Here is a 21435-nt window from a genome sequence, read left to right as displayed (position 1 = left end):
AGGATGGACTCACTCCATTAGATGAAGTTATGGAAAGGCCTTGCAAGATCCATGGCACCCAAGAGAAGCCCGCCACCCACACCAACCATAACTATTGGGGGTTTAAACATGCTGACAAACTAGCAACCGAGGAACAAGGCAAGGGCCCACGACGCAAGGACGACGACGAGCCCCACGGTCCGAACAGTGGGGCTAGAAACAGCCCCCCCTAGAGGTGAAAATCGTGAATATGATATACGTTAGTAACATACCAAACAAGGAGAGGAAGTGAGCCTTCGGGAGGTATACACCGTAAGCCCATAGCCCCGAAGTGCAACCCATGGTCGGCTTGCCCGATCACCTTCGACCGTAGCGACCATCCAACCAGTATTCATCACGGAGGGTCGGTCGCCCTTGTCCTAGACCCCGTGATAGATGGGTACCACCTCACTAGAGTCCTTACGGACGGAGGAAGTAGCCTTAACCTGGTTTACTCAGATACGGTGAAAAAGATGGGCATAGGCACATCAAGAATCAAATCGAGCAACACTACCTTCAAAAGAGTGATCCCAGGCATCGAAGCCCGCTACTCCGGTGCGGTAACGCTGGAGGTTGTGTTTGACTCACTCAACAACTTCTACAGCGGAGACTTCATCTTCGACATCGTCCCCTTCTGTAGTGGGTATCACGCACTACTCGGTTGCACGACATTCGCCTGCTTCAACGTTCTGCCCCATTACACCTACCTGAATCTCAATATGCCTGGACCCAAGGGAGTAATCACCGTCAACGACAATACAGAACGCTCCCTCCGGACCGAAGAGCACACAACGGCCTTGGCAGCTAAATGCCAATACAATAACGAAGCATCAAGCCACAAGCTGGCCATCGAGGCGCGAAAGGCGGGCAAGCAAGCCCAAGCTCAATTAGATTCCCCGGAGACATCTCTGGATAAAAAAAATAGGGATACACTACCCGCGGCCTAGTCCGTTCACCTATAAGGTATGTCCCTCATAGACACAATTTTATTTTCAAAATACCATGGGCACCTGTGGGGATCCACTACCAATGACCATATGTTCGGTTCGTCCAAACTACGATCCAAACGTCTTCATGGACAAAAACGAGATACCATTAAGGATCTCCCAAGCGTCAAGCTCACCAATACCATGTCATTTTCTCACGACCCTTTATTCAAGGTCCATCTCCCGACAACAACCACCTTTAAAGGATACTACCCTCCCTTCAACTAAGCATAGGAGAAATTGCGTAGCTGGAAGCAGGGCAGACGTCAAGTCACCCATGGAAGGCCATGGGGAAAAAGTTGCTTTGCAATATGTTGTTCAAAACAATAATTACCTAGAGGAGCTGCCTTGGTGCCATGAATTATAAAAATTCCTAGAAAATATTATTCATATACTCTTTTACAGTATCCTTACATATATATGTTTCCTGCTCATTGGCGCCGAAGGGTAAATTTGTTCAATAAATATCAAGTGCGACCGACTAATAGACCGGGGGCTTGGATGAAAATACCCCCCGAGCACTACCCCGTCACTACTTTTTTAAGTGTTCGGTTTCTTGGATATTGCTTTATATGCATCGGTTCATATTTATGTCTTGGGTCAAAAGTTGGGTAGCCCCGCTCGTGTGCTTACCCCCTTATGTTCCGCTAGTTCGGCTAAAGGGTAAAGGGAGAACCACTACGATTGTATTCCCAGCTAGCCTGGCTCAAATACCTCAATGGTGAAAGTCGAAAACTGACTGTCATAATAAGCAAGAGCTGGTCTGCAATCTGAGCTTAAGTACTAAAGACCGATGGAGGTTTTATTCTGTGTCATATGGAGGGGTTTGTACCTTTGCAAACCTTGTGGTAACTATTTCAAAATCCGGTCTATCCGACTACCACAAAAAACTAGGGGCTCGTAATCAGCCCCCGAATTCAAGCTCCTAAGTCTAAGTGAAAGCACTAAAGCCGCATAGTCCGATTGCCTCATTTCCTTCACATACTACCACCTCCGGGCATCGATATATCAACTAAGGGTCATAGTGCGGATGTTGAAACACCCTTTGTAGTCTCTACATGGGGGCTGAAGCCGACGACTGTAAACTTTCAGATTAAACGGTCAAACAGGAGTCAAAAATAATACGAAGTGCATTACACTAGGACAACCTTCACAATAATAAATTGTTCCAAGGCAGACAACAATATCCTTACTCTTAAATTACATCTTTGGAACACTAGGCTTCTATCGCCCAAGCACCCTCCGTCGCGGTAGAGAAATAAAGCTCTGGACGCCTGTGCTCCTTTCCAGGAGGCAGAGGTGCGGTTGCCATCGTAAGGGGCTTCACCCGTGGCTAGTGTATCATGGTCCTTGCAAAAGCCACCAGGAGCCCCCTCTATGCAAACAGAGCGCTTCAGGACCTCGGGTTGAGGCACGGCGTCGTACAACGTCCGCACTAAGCTGAAGTAACTGCTTGGAGAGGCCCGGCAGGCCACAGCCGGATGCAGAGGTCCTTCATGGCCGGCTCTGCCATCGTGTGCAACTCCACAAGTTGTTTCATCTAATAGACAAGAAGGGGGTTGGGCTTGAGAGTCTGAAACTGTGCCCAGAAATGCCTCTACTAGACGTCCCCGTCTTGGGTCGCGTAGTGCTTGGTCGTGTCTGCTGCACTCTATGGGGGGTATGTAAAGGCACCTAGGGAATGCCATAGCCGTGTAAGAACGGCAAACCTATTTCCACCAAAGGCACATTGCAGTAAGTATGGCTTACCATCCGTAATCTTCTTGGCTTGGCGCACTTCTTCTTCGAAGAATCGCCTCTCTACCCGCTCCAATTTGAGCTCAGAGGACAAGTTGGATAGCTCGTCCGCTTGTTCTTTGGATTTTTTCCAAGGCCTCGCTCTTAGCGCTCGCATATTAAAGCTCCTGCTGGACCTCGGCTACTCTAGGCTTGTGCACGCCGCTCTCAACCTTCAGTGAGCTTAGCTCAGGGCGGTTTGCTCGGCCACCATCTTATGAGCGACGGCCTCCTGCTTGGCCATCTCGAATTCAGCCTTGATTTCTCAAACTCCACGTCCATAGCTATTGACATAATCAAAATCAAGATGTCATACCAAATCCAGACAGTACTAAACTATTAAGTACAACAAGAGTATTAGCAGCATGCATTAAGCTTACTCTGCTTCTCATCGAGTCGACTATTAAGATGGTTGAGTTCCTCACCGAAACCTTGAGTTTCTGGTTCAGCTCGACGAGTTCAAGGGCATTGGTGGCCATAGCCGAGGACGAGGCATGTGAGACAAATTAGGCATTGATAAGCATCTGAGCTAACGGGACTCAGACATTCAGCCGAAGTACCCCCCGAGTTGTTATAATTCAAGGGTCCCCGAACTGTTTTTGTTCAAGACCATAAGTTCTTTTGAGCCACGGGTAAGTTTTTAAACCCACCCATGGCTTGGGGGATATTATACCTATAAGGCATGTAAAACCTTATAAATAAATCAAACACTACTCGGTTTACCAGGAAGCCTGCCAGCAAACCGCTCAAGGCTCCCTTCAGCCCACTATGAACGGACTGGATGCTTTGTAGAATCGCACCCATAAGGGTGAGATGTTCATCGACGATGGATGAGCCAGATAAAGCCTGCCCCATCATCTCAGGATAATCGTCCGCAACCCGTTCTATCACACGCGTCACCGGTGGCAACGTTGAAGACGCCTCCGTGGAGATGTCTCCGGAGGAAGCTCAGACACATCACACCCCTCTCCACTCGGTCGCAACCCGTTCTGTCACAGATAGCATCGGAGGCAACGTTGAAGACGTCGGAAGATCGAAGCTCCCTGGAGCAGTCTCTAGAGGAAGCTCGAATGCATCACGGCCCCCTCCCTACTCTTCCGGAGGGGATCGACCTCCTGGGTTCTGGTGACCGAGGCATTAACCTCAGTCGAGACCTCTCGGTCTTCGGTTGTCGACATATGAACCTCGGCCATCACCACCTTGTCCTCCGTGTTCGTAGGGGCATGGTGGGATATTACCTCCACAACCTCGTCTGATGCGTGAGGGAGAGTAGTATGGGACACATTCCCACTCTACGCTAGCTCGGCCAGTGGCGAACTCCCCTTTGAGACCTGTTCTGTCAGGAGGTCTCGGGCAAGGTTGCGTTAGGGAAAGGAGCGCGTATGTTTATTAATAAAAGCTCAGTATAATTCCATTAAATATAATTTGGATTCCGTGCCTTTGGGCCGGGGGCTTGATCCTGGGGGTCCTTCGGGGAACCCTCTCAAAGTCCCGAGAGTCCTCATCGGAATCCAGGTTATCGTCGAGCAGGATGATCTTGCTTCTGAACGGTCTATTCGGGGCGTGAGGAGGCAAGCCCTCCTTGGCCTCCTTCGACGCCGCCATCTTTCTTTTGGAGGGGATCTTTCTCCTCTCTGTATTCTGTATCCTCTTCCTCGTATGCGCAGGAAGCGTGGGTGTCTCTGGACTTGGTATGTGGAGGACCCCTCTAGTGGAGACCATCGCGGGTCTCCCTTTTCTTCTTCTCTTTTTTCTCCAGCACTATGTATGGCGCCACCACTAGCATCGCTGTCAGTAATGGCAACCTGGGGTCCTCACGCAGGGGGGCTGGGCCGCTTATTTTCACGGCCTTCTTCAGCTAGCCCTGCAAGGATGGTGGGGGAAAGGATAAGATCCTTGCTAAGGATTAAAGCTTTAAATTAGGATATAAGCTCGGTCATACCTTCAAGGGAGGGTGATCGGCATCCAAGCCGACATCTTCTTCCTCGGTCAGCCATTCTTGTTGAGATTTGAACAACACCCTCCACAATTTTTCATGGGTAGTATGGTAGAACTGGCTCACGCCGCCACGGTCGCCAAGCTTGTAGGACCAAATTGGAGTGTCCCCACGCTGGCAGAGAAGGACGCGACGACGGAGCATGACTTGAACCACGTTGGTGAGCTCAATATTCGCCTCCATCATCTGCGTGATGCGCTTCTATAGCGCTTTCACCGCCGAGGCTGATGACCAGTCAAGACCTTATCTAACCCAAAAGATTAGCCTCTCAGGGGGTCCGGATCTGAACTCCGTAGGTGCCGACCAGTTTGCTTCCCAAGGTTCAGTAATGTAAAACTACTCCTTTTGTCGGGCTTTGACGATATCAATATAAGTACCCTCCGGCCATTTGACCCAGAGGAGTTTGCTGATCATGGCTCCATGATGACCGACAAGTATAGGGATCAATCGTAGTCCTTTCGATAAGTAAGAGTGTCGAACCCGACGAGGAGTAGAACGATCTAACAAGTGGTTTTCAGCAAGGTAAAATCTGCAGGCACTGAAATTGTCGGTAACAAGTGATTGTGTGGTGAGGTGATTCGTAGCAAGCAACAAGTAACAAAAGTAGCAACGGTGCAACACAGTGGCCCAATCCCTTTTGTAGCAAGGGACAAGCCTGGACAAAGTCTTATAGGATGAAAAACGCTCCCGAGGACACATGGGAATTTCTGTCATGCTAGTTTTCATCATGTTCATATGATTCACGTTCGTTACTTTGATAGTTTGATATGTGGGTGGACCAGCGCTTGGGTATTGCCCTTACTTGGACAAGCATCCCACTTATGATTAAGCCCTTTCGCAAGCATCCGCAACTACGAAAGAAGAATTAAGACAAAGTCTAACCATAGCATTAAACTAGTGGATCCAAATCAGCCCCTTACGAAGTGACGCATAAACTAGGGTTTAAGCTTCTGTCACTCTAGCAACCCATCATCTACTTACTACTTCCCAATGCCTTCCTCTAGGCCCAAATAATAGTGAAGTGTTATGTAGTCGATGTTCACATAACACCACTAGAGGAAAAACACCATAAAACATATCAAATTACCGAATGAATACCAAATTCACATGACTAATATTAGCATGACTTATCCCATGTCCTCAGGAACAAAAGTAACTACTCACAAAGCATAATCATATTCATGACCAGAGAGGTAATGAGTATCATCAAGGATCTGAACATAAACTCTTCCATCAAACAATCCAACTAGCGTCAACTACAAAGAGTAATCAACACTACTAGCAACCTTACAAGTACCAATCGGAGTCGCGAGATGGAGATTGGTTACAAGTGATGAACTAGGGTTTGGAGATGAGATGGTGCTAACGAAGATGTTGATGGTGACGAGTCCCCTCCAATGAGAGGAGTGTTGGCGACGACGATGGCGACGATTTCCCCCTCCGGGAGGGAAGTTTCCCCGGCAGGATCGTCCTACCGGAGCTCTAGATTGGTTCTGCTCAAGTTTCGCCTCGTGGCGGCGGCGAATCCACGAAAAAGCTCCTCCTTGATTTTTTTCCTGGACGAAACCCTTCATATAGCAAAAGAGGGGGGCCAGTGGTATCGCAAACTTGCTCCACTTTCAGGCCAGAATTCCAGTTGCCGGCATTCTCCCTCTTCATGTAAACCTTGCAAAATAAGAGAGAAAAGGCATAAGAATAGTACCTTGAAGTGAAATAACAGCCAAGGAAGCGATAAATAACAACATGAAAACATGATGCAAAATGGACGTATCAACTCCCCCGAGCTTAGACCTCGCTTGTCCTCAAGCGAAAGCCTAGCTCAATAAATATGTCCACATGTTTAGGCAGACAGGTGTCGACAAAACAAGATACGAACATGCATGCTAAAGTGATAATTCCTTCACAAAGTAAAGCATGGATCAAGAACCTTACCGAGAAGTAACAACCGATAGCCTTTAGTCATTGAAGCAATCGCAATTGATCACAACATCAGAAAGAGTCAAATAAGAGCTTGTAAAGAAAATCCACATACTCAATCATTCTTTCGTTCTCTACAATTGCTACAACTCACGTGGTACTCATGAGATCAAAGTTTCAGCTGGACACAGAGAAAGATAGGGGCTTATAGTTTTGCCTCCCAACTGCTTACCTCAAGGGTAATGTCCACAATAATAATTCATGAATGCCTACCTCCAAGTTGACATATGAATATAGATCTTTCCCAAGCATATGACGGTAGCCAAGACAAAGGAGAAATAAGGAATTGGTGAAGATCACCATGACTCTTTCAGGGGCAAAAAGTAAAGGTACAAGATAGGCCCTTCACAGAGGGAAGCAGAGGTTGTCATGCGCTTTTGAGGTTTGGATGTGTGTCCTCTTAGTGCGGAGGAACGTCACTTTATACTGCCTCCTGTGATATAGAACTTTATTATGCAGTCTGTCGCTTTTATGTCTTCCTCATCACAGGTTCGTATAAAGCTTATTTTCCACACACTAATAGATCATACATATTAGAGAGCAATTTTTATTGCGTGCACCAATGACAACTTACTTGAGGGGTCTTATTCAATCCATAGGTAGGTATGGTGGACACTGATGGCAAAACTGGTTTGAAGGTTTATGGATGCACAAGTAGTATCTCTACTTGGTGCGGGAGTTTTGGCTAATATGAGGTGGAAGCAATCGTCACATGCTAAGGGATCTCTAATCATATAACATTGTTTAGAGCCAAGAAAACACAATTCATTATGTTGTCTTCCTTGTCCAACATCTACTTCTATGCATGCAATAGTTTAGTGAGTGTTCACAATCATAGGTGGTGTCAGAGATGATATATTTGTATGTGAACCTCTCCTTCTTTATCACTTCCTATTAATTGCAACAATGACCAAGGTCTACGTTTGCCTGCCCTCAACAAGTTTCAATCCTCATTCTTTTTATATGTGAAGCCATCACTTCCCATAAGATAATTACATGATCTTTCATGCTTTTGTTCTATTCTCACTCTCTTGATCATGGCAAGAGGCAAAGCCCTTCAACTAAGACACTCTTTATTATATGGCTCACGAGCAAGAATACATCGGGGGTGACACAAAGCAAAACTAAAGACTAAAACACTAAGACTTTAAACTACTAGAGAAAGAGAAAACTGAAAGGGAAAACTAAAACAAAGGTAAAGGCAAAAGATGTGATGGTGATACGATACCGGGGCAACTCCCCCAAGCTTTGCAAAAGCCAAGGGGATTGACCATACCCATGTTTAGTTGTCTTCCTTGGGAGGTGATGGTGGGGTTCTTGCAACCTTTGATTCCAAGAGGGCCATTAATCTTTGATTTATACCTTGGAGATCTGCGATATGTTTTTCCAGCAAAACAACTTCACGAGTGAGACAAGTATTGCGAGCACGAGTTGTTTCACAAAGCCTCAAGAATTCAATCAAAGATGGAGACAGTAGATGGAGGTAGGGTTGGAGGAAATCCACTTCTTCAACTTCTTCCTTGTTGAGCAAAGATTGCACTTTGTCCCATGCCTTATCCTTTTTCTTAGCTTTGCCCTTGGTTTCTTTAAGTAGCCTTTCCTTAGCCTCCATGACCTCCATCCTTTTCAGATCAGAATGAACTTATCCATAGATTTTATGGAGTTTGTTCTCCCCCATAGATCCTGGGACGACATCTTGACCTAGATGTGCGGCAGAAAACAGGCTCGAAACGAAAAATAGAGGAAATCCGCGTGATGCAGGGGTTAGACCAAACGGGAGTATATATAATGATTTTTTCTAGACCAGAAGGAGTACCCTGCACGAAAACGGAGTCTGGGAGGCGCACGAGGTGGCCACAAGCCCTCACGACGCTACGAGGGGGTGGGCCCACGCCGTGCAGGCTTGTCGCCTCCTCGTGCACTTTCCGGACTACTTCCATTTTTTGCATTTTTTCAAATATTCCAAAATGGAGAAAATTTCCTACTGGAAAAGTTTTGGACTCTGATTTCTTACCGAATCACATACCTCTTCATTTTTTGAGTGTGAAACAGGCTGATAAATGTCCCTTAGGTATTCTTCCGGAGTTATGGTATTGATGATATTGCTTTCAACATTTATGGGAGTACCTGAGATATAATGCTTGATTCTCTGCCCATTTACAACTCTCGGACAATTACCTTCCGTGTTGATGATCTTGATAGCACCAGAACGATATACTTCCTCAACAACATAGGGACCTTCCCATTTAGAGAGAAGCTTGCCTGCAAAGAATCTTAAACGAGAGTTATATATTAAGACATAATCACCTACATTGAACTCACGCTTTTGTATCCTCTTATCATGCCACCTCTTAACCTGCTCTTTGAACAACTTGGCATTCTCATATGCCTGAGTTCTCCACTCATCAAGCGAGCTAATATCAAATAACCTCTTCTCACCGGCAAGTTTGAAATCAAAGTTGAGTTCTTTGATTGCCCAATAAGCTTTATGCTCTAGCTCAAGAGGTAAATGACATGCTTTACCGTACACCATTTTGTACGGAGACATGCCCATGGGATTCTTATTTGCACTTCTATAAGCCCACAATGCATCATCGAGCTTCTTAGCCCAATTCTTTCTAGACCTGTTGACAGTCTTTTGCAGAATCAGTTTAATCTCTCTATTACTTAGCTCTACTTGACCGCTGGACTGAGGGTGATAGGGAGACGCAATTCTATGGTTGGCATCGTACTTAGCAAGCGTTTTACGGAAAGCACCATGAATGAAGTGTGAACTACCGTCGGTCATTAAATATCTAGGGACTCCAAATCTAGGGAAGATAACTTCTTTCAGCATCTTGATAGAGGTGTTGTGATCAGCACTACTAGTGGGGATAGCTTCTACCCACTTAGTGACGTAATCAACAGCAACTAAGATGTGAGTATACCACTGGATTTTGGAAAAGGTCCCATATAATCAAAGCCCCAGACATCAAATGGTTCAATGACAAGTGAATAGTTCATAGGCATTTCCTGACGTTTGCTAATATTACCTATTCTTTGACATTCGTCACAAGACAAGACAAACTTACGAGCATCCTTGAAGAGAGTGGGCCAATAGAAACCTGATTGCAATACCTTGTGTGCAGTTCTATCTCCCGCATGGTGTCCTCCGTAGGCCTCGGAGTGACACTTCTGTAGGATCTGTCCCTGTTCATGTTCAGGTACACAACGTCTAATAACACCATCTACTCCTTCCTTATAAAGGTGAGGATCATCCCAAAAGTAGTGTCTCAAGTCAAAGAAGGATTTCTTCTTTTGCTGGTACGTGAAACTAGGTGGTATGTATTTGGCAACGATATAGAGGCCTAGAAATCTTAGAGAAGTCTTTAATGAACCTTCTATAGAAACCAGCATGACCAAGGAAACTTCTTATCCCTTTGATATTTGTGGGGTATGGCATTTTCTCGATTGCATCAACCTTAGCCTTACCGACTTCAATACCTCTTTCAGAAATTTTATGTCCTAAGACGATGCCTTCATTAACCATAAAGTGGCACTTCTCCCAATTCAAGACAAGATTGGTGTCTTTACATCTCTACAAGACTCGATCAAGGTTGCTGAGGCAATCATTAGGAAGACCCGTAAACGGAGAAGTCATCCATGAAAACCTCGACAATCTTTTCACAAAAGTCAGATAATATAGCCATCATACATCTTTGAAAGGTGGCAGGTGCATTACATAATCCAAAAGTCATATGTCTATAAGCAAAGGTACTGAAAGGACAGGTGAAAGTGGTTTTCTCCTAATCAGATTGTGCAACTGGTATTTGGGAGAAACTGGAATAACAGTCTAGAAAGCAAAAGTGTGTTTGTTTGGACAACCTTTCTAGCATTTGGTCGATAAAAGGCAAAGGGTAATGATCTTTCCTAGTGGCCTTATTCAGTTTCCTAAAATCGATCACCATCCTATAGCGAGTAATAATCCTGTGTGGGATCAATTCATCCTTATCATTAGGGACAACGTTAATGCTTCCCTTCTTAGGGACACAATGCACCGGACTCACCCAATCACTATGAGCAACAGGATAGATGATACCTGCTTCCAGGAGCTTTAGTATTTCTTTTCTCACTACTTCCTTCATCTTAGGATTTAATCTCCTTTGATGATCAACAACTGGTTTGAAGTCAAGATCAGTTTTAATCTTGTGCTAGCATAGGGTAGGACTGATGCCCCTAAGATCATCAAGAGTATATCCAATAGCAGCACGGTGCTTCCTTAGAGTTTTTAGTAACTTCTTTTCTTCATGCTCTGAGAGGCTAACACTAATTATAATAGGATATATCTCTTTTTCATCAAGATAGGCATACTTAAGAGTATCAGGGAACTATTTAAGCTCGAACACAGGATCACCCTTTGGTGGGGGTGGATCCCCAAGCAGTTCAACAGGCAAGTTATTCTTAAGGATAGGATATTGTTCTAAGACAACTCTATCTATCTCATCCCTTTCATCCATATGCATATCATTTTCATGCTCAAGCAAGTATTGCTCTAAGGGATCAGTAGGAGGCACGGCAATAGAAGCTAAGGCAATAGTTTCATCCCTACTAGGCAACTCTTTTTCATGAGGTTGTCTACCAAACTTGGAGAAATTGAACTCATGTGACAAACCTTCAAAGCCAACAGTGACAGTTTTCTTCTCACAATCAATATGAGCATTGGTAGTATTGAGAAAAGGTCTACCAAATATGATGGGACAAAAGCTATCTTCTGCGGTAACAAGAACGAGGAAATCTGTAGGATACTTTGTTTTACCACATAAGACTTCAACATCCCTAACAATTCCCACAAGGCAGATAGTATCTCTATTGGCAAGATGGATAGTCACATCAATAGGCTCTATCTCAACAGGTGCAGTCTCGTCTTTGATTTCATCGTATAAGGATTGAGGTATTGCACTAACACTAGCACCCACGTCACATAAACCATGATAACAATGATCTCCTATCTTAACAGAAACCACAGGCATGCCAACAAGAGGCCAATGTTTGTCTCTAACGTGAGGTTTAGCAATTCTAGCAGCATCTTCATAGAAGTGAATATTATGTCCCTCAACTTCTTCAGACAGAAGATCTTTGATAATAGCAATGCTAGGTTCAACTCTAATTTGCTCAGGGGTGTAGGTGTTCTAATATAGCCTCTACGTATCACAGTTGAAGCTTTAGAATGATCCTTTATCCTAACAGGGATAGGTGGTTTCCCAATGTAAGCACTGGGAACCACATGATCATTATAGGCAATGACTTTCTCTTCAACTGGAGTGGGTTTAACTACATTGACTTCTAAAGGAGGATGAAATTTAAACCACTTCTCTTTGCGGAGATCAATATAAGCAACAAAGGATTCACACAATGAAGCTACTACCTCACACTCAAGTCCGTACTTAGCGCTAAAATCACTAAAGGTATTTGTCTCAACAAAGGATTTAACGCAATCAAAAGTGAAATTCATACCTGACTCCTTACCTTCTTCAAGCTCCCAATCTTCAGAGTTGCGTTTAATTCTCTCCAATAAATTCCATTTGAAGTCAATATCTCTCTTCATAAAAGAACCAGTACAATAAGTGTCAAGCATGGTGCGATCATCATGAGAAAGCCGAGCATAGAAGTTCTGGATGATAATTTCTCTCGAGAGCTCATGACTGGGGCATGAATATAGCATTGTTTTAAGCCTCCCCCAAGCTTGAGCGATGCTTTCTCTGTCACGAGGCCAAAAATTGTAAATATAATTTCGATCACGATGTACTAAATGCATAGGATAAAACTTTTGATGAAATTCCAATTTCAACCGATTGTAGTCCCATGATCCAGTATCATCACATAGCCTATACCATGTCAATGCCTTATCCTTCAAAGATAAAGGAAAGACCTTCTTCTTGACCTCATCCTTGGGCACATCTGCAAGCTTAAATAAACCGCAAACTTCATCTACATAGATCAGATGCAAGTCTGGATGTGATGTTCCATCTTGTGTAAAAGGATTAGTCAGCAGTTTCTCAAGCATAGCAGAAGGAAATGCAAAGCAAATATTTTCAGTAGGTGCAGCAGGTTGAGGAGCAACTATTTGTGCTTCCGTTCGAGGTGAAGATACCCCGAAAAAGCCCCTCAAAGGATTAGTATCCATAGTGACAAGTGACAATAAATTTCAGCACACTATATGAATGTTTCCATACCAAGTTCCACTTACCAAAGGCGCTTAACTCCCCGGCAACAGCGCCAGAAACGATTCTTGATGACCCACAAGTATAGGGGATCAATCGTAGTCCTTTCGATAAGTAAGAGTGTCGAACCCAACGAGGGGCAGAAGGATCTGACAAGTGGTTTTCAACAAGGTAAAATCTGCACGCACTGAAATTGTCGGTAACAAGTGATTGTGTGGTGAGATGATTAGTAGCAAGCAACAAGTAACTAAAGTAGCAACGGTGCAGTAAAGTGGCCCAATCCCTTTTGTTGCAAGGGACAAGCCTGGACAAATTCTTATAGGAGGAAAAAGGCTCCCAAGGACACACGGGAATTTCTGTCAGGCTAGTTTTCATCATGTTCATATGATTTGCGTTCGTTACTTTGATAGTTTGATATGTGGGTGGACCAGCGCTTGGGTATTGCCCTTACTTGGACAAGCATCCCACTTAGGATTAACCCCTCTCGCAAGCATCCGCAACTATGAAAGAAGAATTAAGACAAAGTCTAACCATAGCATTAAACTAGTGGATCCAAATCAGCCCCTTACGAAGTAACGCATAAACTAGGGTTTAAGCTTCTGTCACTCTAGCAACCCGTCATCTACTTACTACTTCCCAATGCCTTCCTCTAGTCCCAAATAATGGTGAATTGTTATGTAGTCGACGTTCACATAACACCACTAGAGGAAAAACAACATACAACATATCAAATTACCGAACGAATACCAAATTCACATGACTACTATTAGCATGACTTATCCCATGTCCTCATGAACAAAAGTAACTACTCACAAAGCATAATCATATTCATGACCAGAGAGGTAATGAGTAGCATCAAGGATCTGAACATAAACTCTTCCACCAAATAATCCAACTAGCATCAACTACAAAGAGTAATCAACACTACTAGCAACCTTACAAGTACCAATCGGAGTCGCGAGACGGAGATTGGTTACAAGTGATGAACTAGGGTTTGGAGATGAGATGGTGCTGATGAAGATGTTGATGGTGACGAGTCCCCTCTGATGAGAGGAGTGTTGGTGATGACGATGGTGACAATTTTCCCCTCCGGGAGCGAAGTTTCCCCGGCAGGATCGTCCTGCCGGAGCTATAGATTGGTTCTGCTCAAGTTCCGCCTCGTGGCGGCGGCGAATCCACGAAAAAGCTCCTCCTTGATTTTTTTCCTCGATGAAACCCTTCATATAGCAAAAGAGGGGGGCCAGTGCGCTATTGTGCTGCCCAAAAGCCGTCATGGCGTGGCCTGGGGGTGGCCGCACCGTGGCGGCTTGTGGGCACCCCCTGGTGCCCCTCTGGCACTTCTTCGGCCTAGTATTTTTGATAAATCAGGGAAAAAATCCTTGTTGATTTTTACGGCGTTTGGAGTTGCGCAGAATAGGTATCTCTCAACTTTGCTCCACTTTCAGGCCAGAATTCTAGTTGCTGGCATTCTCCCTCTTCATGTAAACCTTGCAAAATAAGAGAGAAAAGGCATAAGAATAGTACCGTGAAGTGAAATAACAGCCAAAGAAGCGATAATAACAACATGAAAACATGATGCAAAATGGACGTATCACTCCACCAAAGTCTGCATGTTGGCCGCTTACTGACTTCGGCTTGATGCTGAAAGTCTTGAGCCATAGGCTGAAGTGCGGTTGAACCCGCAAAAAGGTCTCACAAAGGGTGATTAAAGTAGAGATGTGCATAAATGAGTTTGGGGGAAGAACATGAAAATCTAACCCGTAGGTAGAATATCAGGCCCCTGACGAATGGGTCGAGCCGGAATCCTAGTCATCGGACGAAGTGTGGAATAAACACCTCCCTTTCGCATGGCTTTTGTGTAGTGATACGTCTCAAACGTATCTATAATTTTTGATAGTTTCCTGTTGTTATCTTGTCAACTTTGGATGTTTTATTTACCTTTTATATATTTTTTGGGACAAACTTATTAATTCAGTGTCAAGTGCCAGTTCCTGTTTTTTCTGTGTTTTTGACTCTTTTCAGATCTGATTTTGGAAAGGAGTCCAAACAGAATAAAATCCCCGAAATAATTTTTTCGAGAACAGAAAAAGATCGGGGGACTTGAGGGCCAAGGCAGGAGGCCCACAGGGAGCCCACAAGCCCTGTTGATGCGGCCAGGGGGGCCCGCAGCGACCAGGCTTGTGGCCTCCCCGGCGCTCCCCTGCCCTAGCTCTTTGGCCTATAAATTTCCTAAAATCCCAGAAAAAATCAGGGCATCCACGAAACCACTTTTCCGCCGCCGCAAGCTTCCGTTTCCGCGAGATCTCATCTGGAGACCCTTCCCGGTGCCCTGCCGGAGGGGACTTTGGAGCTGGAGGGCTTCTACATCAACATCATCGCCCCTCCAATGACTCGTGAGTAGTCCACTTCAGACCTACGGGTCCGTAGTTAGTAGCTAGATGGCTTCTTCTCTCTCTTGGATCTTCAATACAAAGTTCTCCATGATCTTCATGGAGATCTATCCGATGTAACCCTCTTTGGCGGTGTGTTTGTTGAGATCCGATGAATTGTGGATTTGTGATCAGATTATCTATGAATTATATTTGAGTCTTTGCTGATTTCTTATATGCATGATTTGATATCCTTGTAAGTCTCTCCGAGTCTTGGGTTTTGTTTGGCCAACTAGATCTATGATTCTTGCAATGGGAGAAGTGCTTGGTTTTGGGTTCATACCGAGCGGTGACCTTTCCCAGTGACAGAAGGGGCAGCAAGGCACACATCGTGTTGTTGCCATCAAGGGTAACAAGATGGGATTTCATCATAGATTTGAGATTGTCCATCTACATCATGTCATCTTGCTTAAGCCGTTACTCTGTTCTTATGAACTCAATACACTAGATGCATGTTGGATAGCGGTCGACGTGTGGAGTAATAGTAGTAGATGCAGAAAGTATCGGTCTACTTGTTTTGGACATGATGCCTATAGATACGATCATTGCCATATATAATGTCATGACTTTGCGCGGTTCTATCAATTGCTCGACAGTAATTCGTTCACCCATCGTTTACTTGCTTTCATGAGAGAAGCCACTAGTGAACACTACGGCCCCCAGGTCTATTCACAACTATCGTCTCCACTTTTACTTTTACTTTGCTTTGTTTCCTTTTTGATTTCAGTTCTCACTTTGCAAACAATCTATAAGGGATTGACAACCCCTTCATAGCATTGGGTGCAAGCTCTTTGTGTTTGTGCAGGTACTTGTGACTTGATGCGATCCTCCTACTGGATCGATAACTTGCTTCTAAAACTGAGGGAAACACTTACTGCTTCTGTGTTGCATCACCTTTTCCTCTTCAAGGGAACACCAACGCAAGGCTCCAAGGCCGCGGGGGAGTCCTTTGCATATTTGCCAAGGAAGTCCCTGTAGGCGTAGCCAGCAGCAGAAGGACCTCTGATGTCGTTGCCGGGGAAGGTCTCTTGTTGCCGTAGCAGAAGAATTTCTGGCGCCGTTGCTGGGGAGGAGAGATCAAGTCAAGATCTATCCAAGTAGGTGTCACAAACTCATCTCTTGCATTTACCTTTTTTGCCAGTTGCCTCTCGTTTTCCTCTCCCCCACTTCACATTTGCCGTTTTCATTTGCCTTTCTCCTTTGCCGTTTTCTTTTGCCTTTTCTTGTTTTCCTTTGCTAGTTTTCTTGCCTGCTTGTGTTCTTGTTTGTTTGTCGAAGTCATCATGGCTGAAAACACCAAACTTTGCGACTTCTCGAGTACTAATAATAATGATTTTATTAGTACTCCGATTGTTCCTGCCACTAGTGCGGAATCATATGAAATCAACGCTGCCTTGCTGAATCTTGTTATGAAAGAGCAATTCTCTGGCCTTCCTAGTGAAGATGCCGCATCGCATCTCAATACCTTCATTGAGCTTTGCGATATGCAAAAGAAAAGAGATGTGGATAATGATGTTGTTAAGTTGAAGCTTTTTCCGTTCTCTTTGCGAGATCGCGCAAAAACTTGGTTTTCTTCTTTGCCCAAAAATAGTATCGATTCTTGGAATAAGTGCAAAGATGCTTACATATCCAAGTATTTTTCCGCCGGCTAAGATTATCTCTCTCCGTAACGATATCATGAATTTCAAGCAACTTGATCATGAACACGTTGCACAATCTTGGGAGAGGATGAAGTTAATGATTAGAAATTGTCCTGCTCATGGCTTGAGTTTGTGGATGATTATACAAATCTTTTTCATTGGTTTGAATTTTGCTTCTCGCAATATCTTGGACTCCGCCTCAGGTGGAACGTTCATGGAAATCACGTTAGGAGAAGCTACAAAACTCCTACACAGTATCATGACCAACTACTCTCAGTGGCACACTAAAAGGTCACCTACTAGCAAAAAGGTACATGCTATAGAAGAAATTAACTCTCTTAGTGCTAAGATGGACGAGTTGATGAATTTGGTTGCTAGTAGAAATGCTCCTTTAGATCCTAATGACATGCAACTATCTTCCTTGATTGAGAGTAGCAACGCTAGTTTGGACGTTAATTTTGTTGGTAGGAACAATTTTGGCAACAACAATGCTTTTAGAGGAAACTATGTTCCTAGGCCTTTTCCTAGTAACTCCTCTAACAATTATGGCAATTCCTACAACAACACTTGTGGAAATCATAACAAATTACCCTCTGATTTAGAGAGTAATATCAAAGAGTTCATCAACTCTCAAAAGATTTTCAATGCGTCCATAGAGGAAAAACTACTCAAAATAGACGATTTGGCTAAGAGCGTTGATAGGATGTCTTGTGATATTGATGCTTTGAAAGTTAGATGTGCTCCTCCCAAGGTCAACTTGGATGAAACTTTAAAAGCTATGCGTGTCTCCATGAATGAGAGAAAATAAAGAACCGCCCAAATTCGCGGTAGGCATGAATGGTTTAAAAGGGTGCGTTCTAGTGATGCAAATCACGAAGATCTTAAAGTGCTTGGTGTGACTCCTCTTGAATCTTTGTTTTCGTGTGTAAAACCTATTGATGAAGGGGCTGGATATGAATCCACTTTGGTTGAAAAACGCCCCTATGATTCGGAGTCCACCTATCTTGATGATAAAGATGTGGAGAGTGGAGTAGAAGAAATCAAAATATTGGGTAGTAATGAAACTCCCACTTTGGATTTCAAGGAATTCAATTATGATAGTTGCTCCTTGTTTGAATGCATTTCCTTGATGCAATCCATTGCAAACTCTCCACATTCTTATAGCCAAAGCAAAGCCTTTACCGCACATATCATAGATGCTATGATGAAATGTCTTGAAGAGAAACTCGAATTGGAAGTCTCTATACCTTGAAAACTTCATGATGAGTGGGAACCTACTATCAAAATCAAAATTAAAAACTATGAATGCAATGCTTTGTGTGATTTGGGTGCTAGTGTTTCGGCGATTCCAAAGTCTTTATGTGATATTCTTGGTTTTCATGAGATTGAAGAGTGTTCTCTTAATTTGCATCTTGCGGATTCTACTATCAAGAAACCCATGGGAAGGATCAATGATGTTCTTATTGTTTCAAATAAGAACTATGTACCCGTGGATTTCATTATACTTGACATAGATTGCAATCCTTCATGTCCCATTATTCTTGGTAGACCTTTCCTAAGGACTATTGGTGCTATCATCGATATGAAGAAAGGGAATATTAGATTTCAATATCCTCTAAAGAAGGGCATGGAGCATTTTCCTAGAAAGAAAATAAGATTGCCTTATGAATCTATGATGAGGGCTACTTATGGATTGAGCACCAAAGATGACTATACGTGATTCCATCACGTTATGCCTAGCTAAGGGCGTTAAACAATAGCGCTTGTTGGGAGGCAACCCAATGAATCTATCCTTTTTCTTTCTGTTTTGTGTTTTCCACACTTTCATAATTCTGTTATGATTGTGTTTTTTGTGTTTCTTTTACCTTTGTGCCAAGAAAAACCGTTACGATTAGTCTTGCGGATGATCGTTTGGTCATGCTGGAAAAGACAGAAACTTTCTGCTCACGAAAAGAATTTTCATTATTTTTTATGTAAAACCTTTTGAGTTGATTCTTTTTGCTGCTGATTTCTACGCAAATTTTTCAGACTATCGTAATTTTTTGGAATTTTTGAAGTACCACAAGTATACGAATTATACAGATTGCTACAAACTGGTCTGCTGTTAACAGATTCTGTTTTTGTTGAGTTGGTTGCTTATTTTGATGAAACTATGGATAGTATCGGGGGGTATTAGCCATGGAAGATTGAAAATACAGTAACCCATCATAAACATAACTAGAATTTAAGTTTGCTACAGTACCTAAGGAAGTGGTGGTTTGCTTTCTTATACTAATGTTATCACGAGTTTCTGTTTAAGTTTCGTGTTGTGAAGTTTTCAAGTTTTGGGTGAAGTTCTTATGGACAAAGAGATAAGGATTGGCAAGATCTCAAGCTTGGAGATTCCCAAGGAACCCCAAGTTGATTCAAGGATGTCGTAAAAGCCTAAGCTTGGGGATGCCCCGGGAAGGCATCCCCTCTTTCGTCTTCAATCCATCGGTAACGTTACTTGGGGCTATATTTTTATTCACCACATGTTATGTGTTTTGCTTGGAGCGTCTTGTATCGTAGGAGTCTTTTATTTTTGTTGTGTCACAATCTTCCTTTCTGCACACCTAGGGAGAGAGACATGCACTCACCGTGATTTTGTCGAACTTCACTTATATCCTTTGGTTAGACAATTCAGCTCACATGTGTTTCACTTATATATTTAGAGCTAGTTGATTTTTGCTCTGTGTACTTCACTTATATATTTTAGAGCACAGCGGTGTGTGGCGTGGTAGTTGGCTTATGCTATGAAAGAAGTCTCAAAAGGGGTAGTTATCCGAAGGGATATGAAAACTTCCACCTTCATGTCCATTGAATAGTTAGAGAAGTTTGATTCATCTCAATTAGTTTTGAGTTGTGGTTGTGGTAATATTGAAGTTATACTAGTAAGGTGTTGTGGATCTAGAAATACTTGTGTTGAAGTTAGTGATTCCCGTAGCATGCACGTATGGTGAACCGCTATGTGATGAAGTCTGAGCATGATTAGTCTATTGATTGTCATCCTTTGTATGGCGGTCGGGATCGCGCGATGGTTTATACCTACCAACCCTTCCCCTAGGAGTATGCGTTGAATGCTTTGTTTCGATTACTACTAAAACTTTTGCAACAAGTATATGAGTTCTTCATGACTAATGTTGATTCCATGGTTTAGATACACTTTTACCTTCCACCATCACTATCTTCTTTAGTGTCGTGCAACTTTCGCCGGTGCATAAAACCCACCATTAGCCTCCCTCAAAACAGCCACCATACCTACCTACTATGGGTTTTTCAAAGCTATTTCGAGATATATTGCCATGCAACTACCACCATGACATGTGCCACCACTTCTACATTGCCATTGCATGATCATAAGATAGCTAGCATGATGTTTCCATTGATGTCTATGCCATGCTAGATCATTGTCACAGTACACTACCGAAGGCATTCCTTATAGAGTCATCATTGCTCTAAGTTTTGAGTTGTAAGTGTGATGATCATCATTGATGGAGCATTGTCCCATGTGAGGAAAATAAAAGAGGCCAGGGAAGCCCATTTACAAAAGGAGGCCAAAGATGCCCACCAAAAAAAAGGGGGAGGCCAAAGAGCCCACCAAAAAATGAGAGAAAAAGAGAGAAGGGACAATGCTACTATCTTTCCACACTTGTGCTTATTAAGCACCATGATCTTAATGATTGAGAGTATCTCGTTTTGTCACCACCATATAGCTAGTGGGAAATTTTCATTATATAACTTGGCTTGTATATTCCAATGATAGGCTTCCTCAAAATTGCCTTAGGTCTTCGTGAGCAAGCAAGTTGGATGCACACCCACTAGTTTTCTTTAAGAGCTTTCACATACTCTTAGCTGTAGTGCATCATTTGTATGGCAATCCCTACTCATTCATGTTGATATCTATTGATGAGCATCTCCATAGTTCATTGATATGCCTAGTCAATGTGACCATCTTCTCCTTGTTTACCTTGCAACCTCCACACACTCCATTCCACTTATAGTGCTAAAACCATGGCTCACGCTCATGTATTGTGTGAGAGTTGAAAAGGTTTGAGAAAGTAAAGGTGTGAAAACAATTACTTGGCCAATACCGAGGTTGTGCATCATTTAAATTCGTTGTGCAAGGATGATAGAGCATAGCCAGCCTATATGATTTTGTAGGGATAACTTTCTTTTCGCCTTGTTATTTTGAAAGTTCATGATTACCTTGCTAGTTTGCTTGAAATATTATTGTCTCCTTGTCAATATCAAACTATTGTTTTGAATCTAATGGATCTGAATATTCACATTACATAAGAGGAGTAACAAAGGACATCTATGCTAGGTAGCATGAAAGCATCAAAAATTCATTCTTTATCACTTCCCTACTCGAGGACGAGCAGGAGTTAAGCT

The sequence above is a fragment of the Hordeum vulgare genome, chromosome 2H, assembly GCF_904849725.1.
Source record: "Hordeum vulgare subsp. vulgare chromosome 2H, MorexV3_pseudomolecules_assembly, whole genome shotgun sequence".
In the NCBI taxonomy this organism is placed as follows: domain Eukaryota; kingdom Viridiplantae; phylum Streptophyta; class Magnoliopsida; order Poales; family Poaceae; genus Hordeum; species Hordeum vulgare.
The sequence above is the reverse complement of the archived record's forward strand: the minus strand, read 5'-3'. Positions refer to the sequence as shown.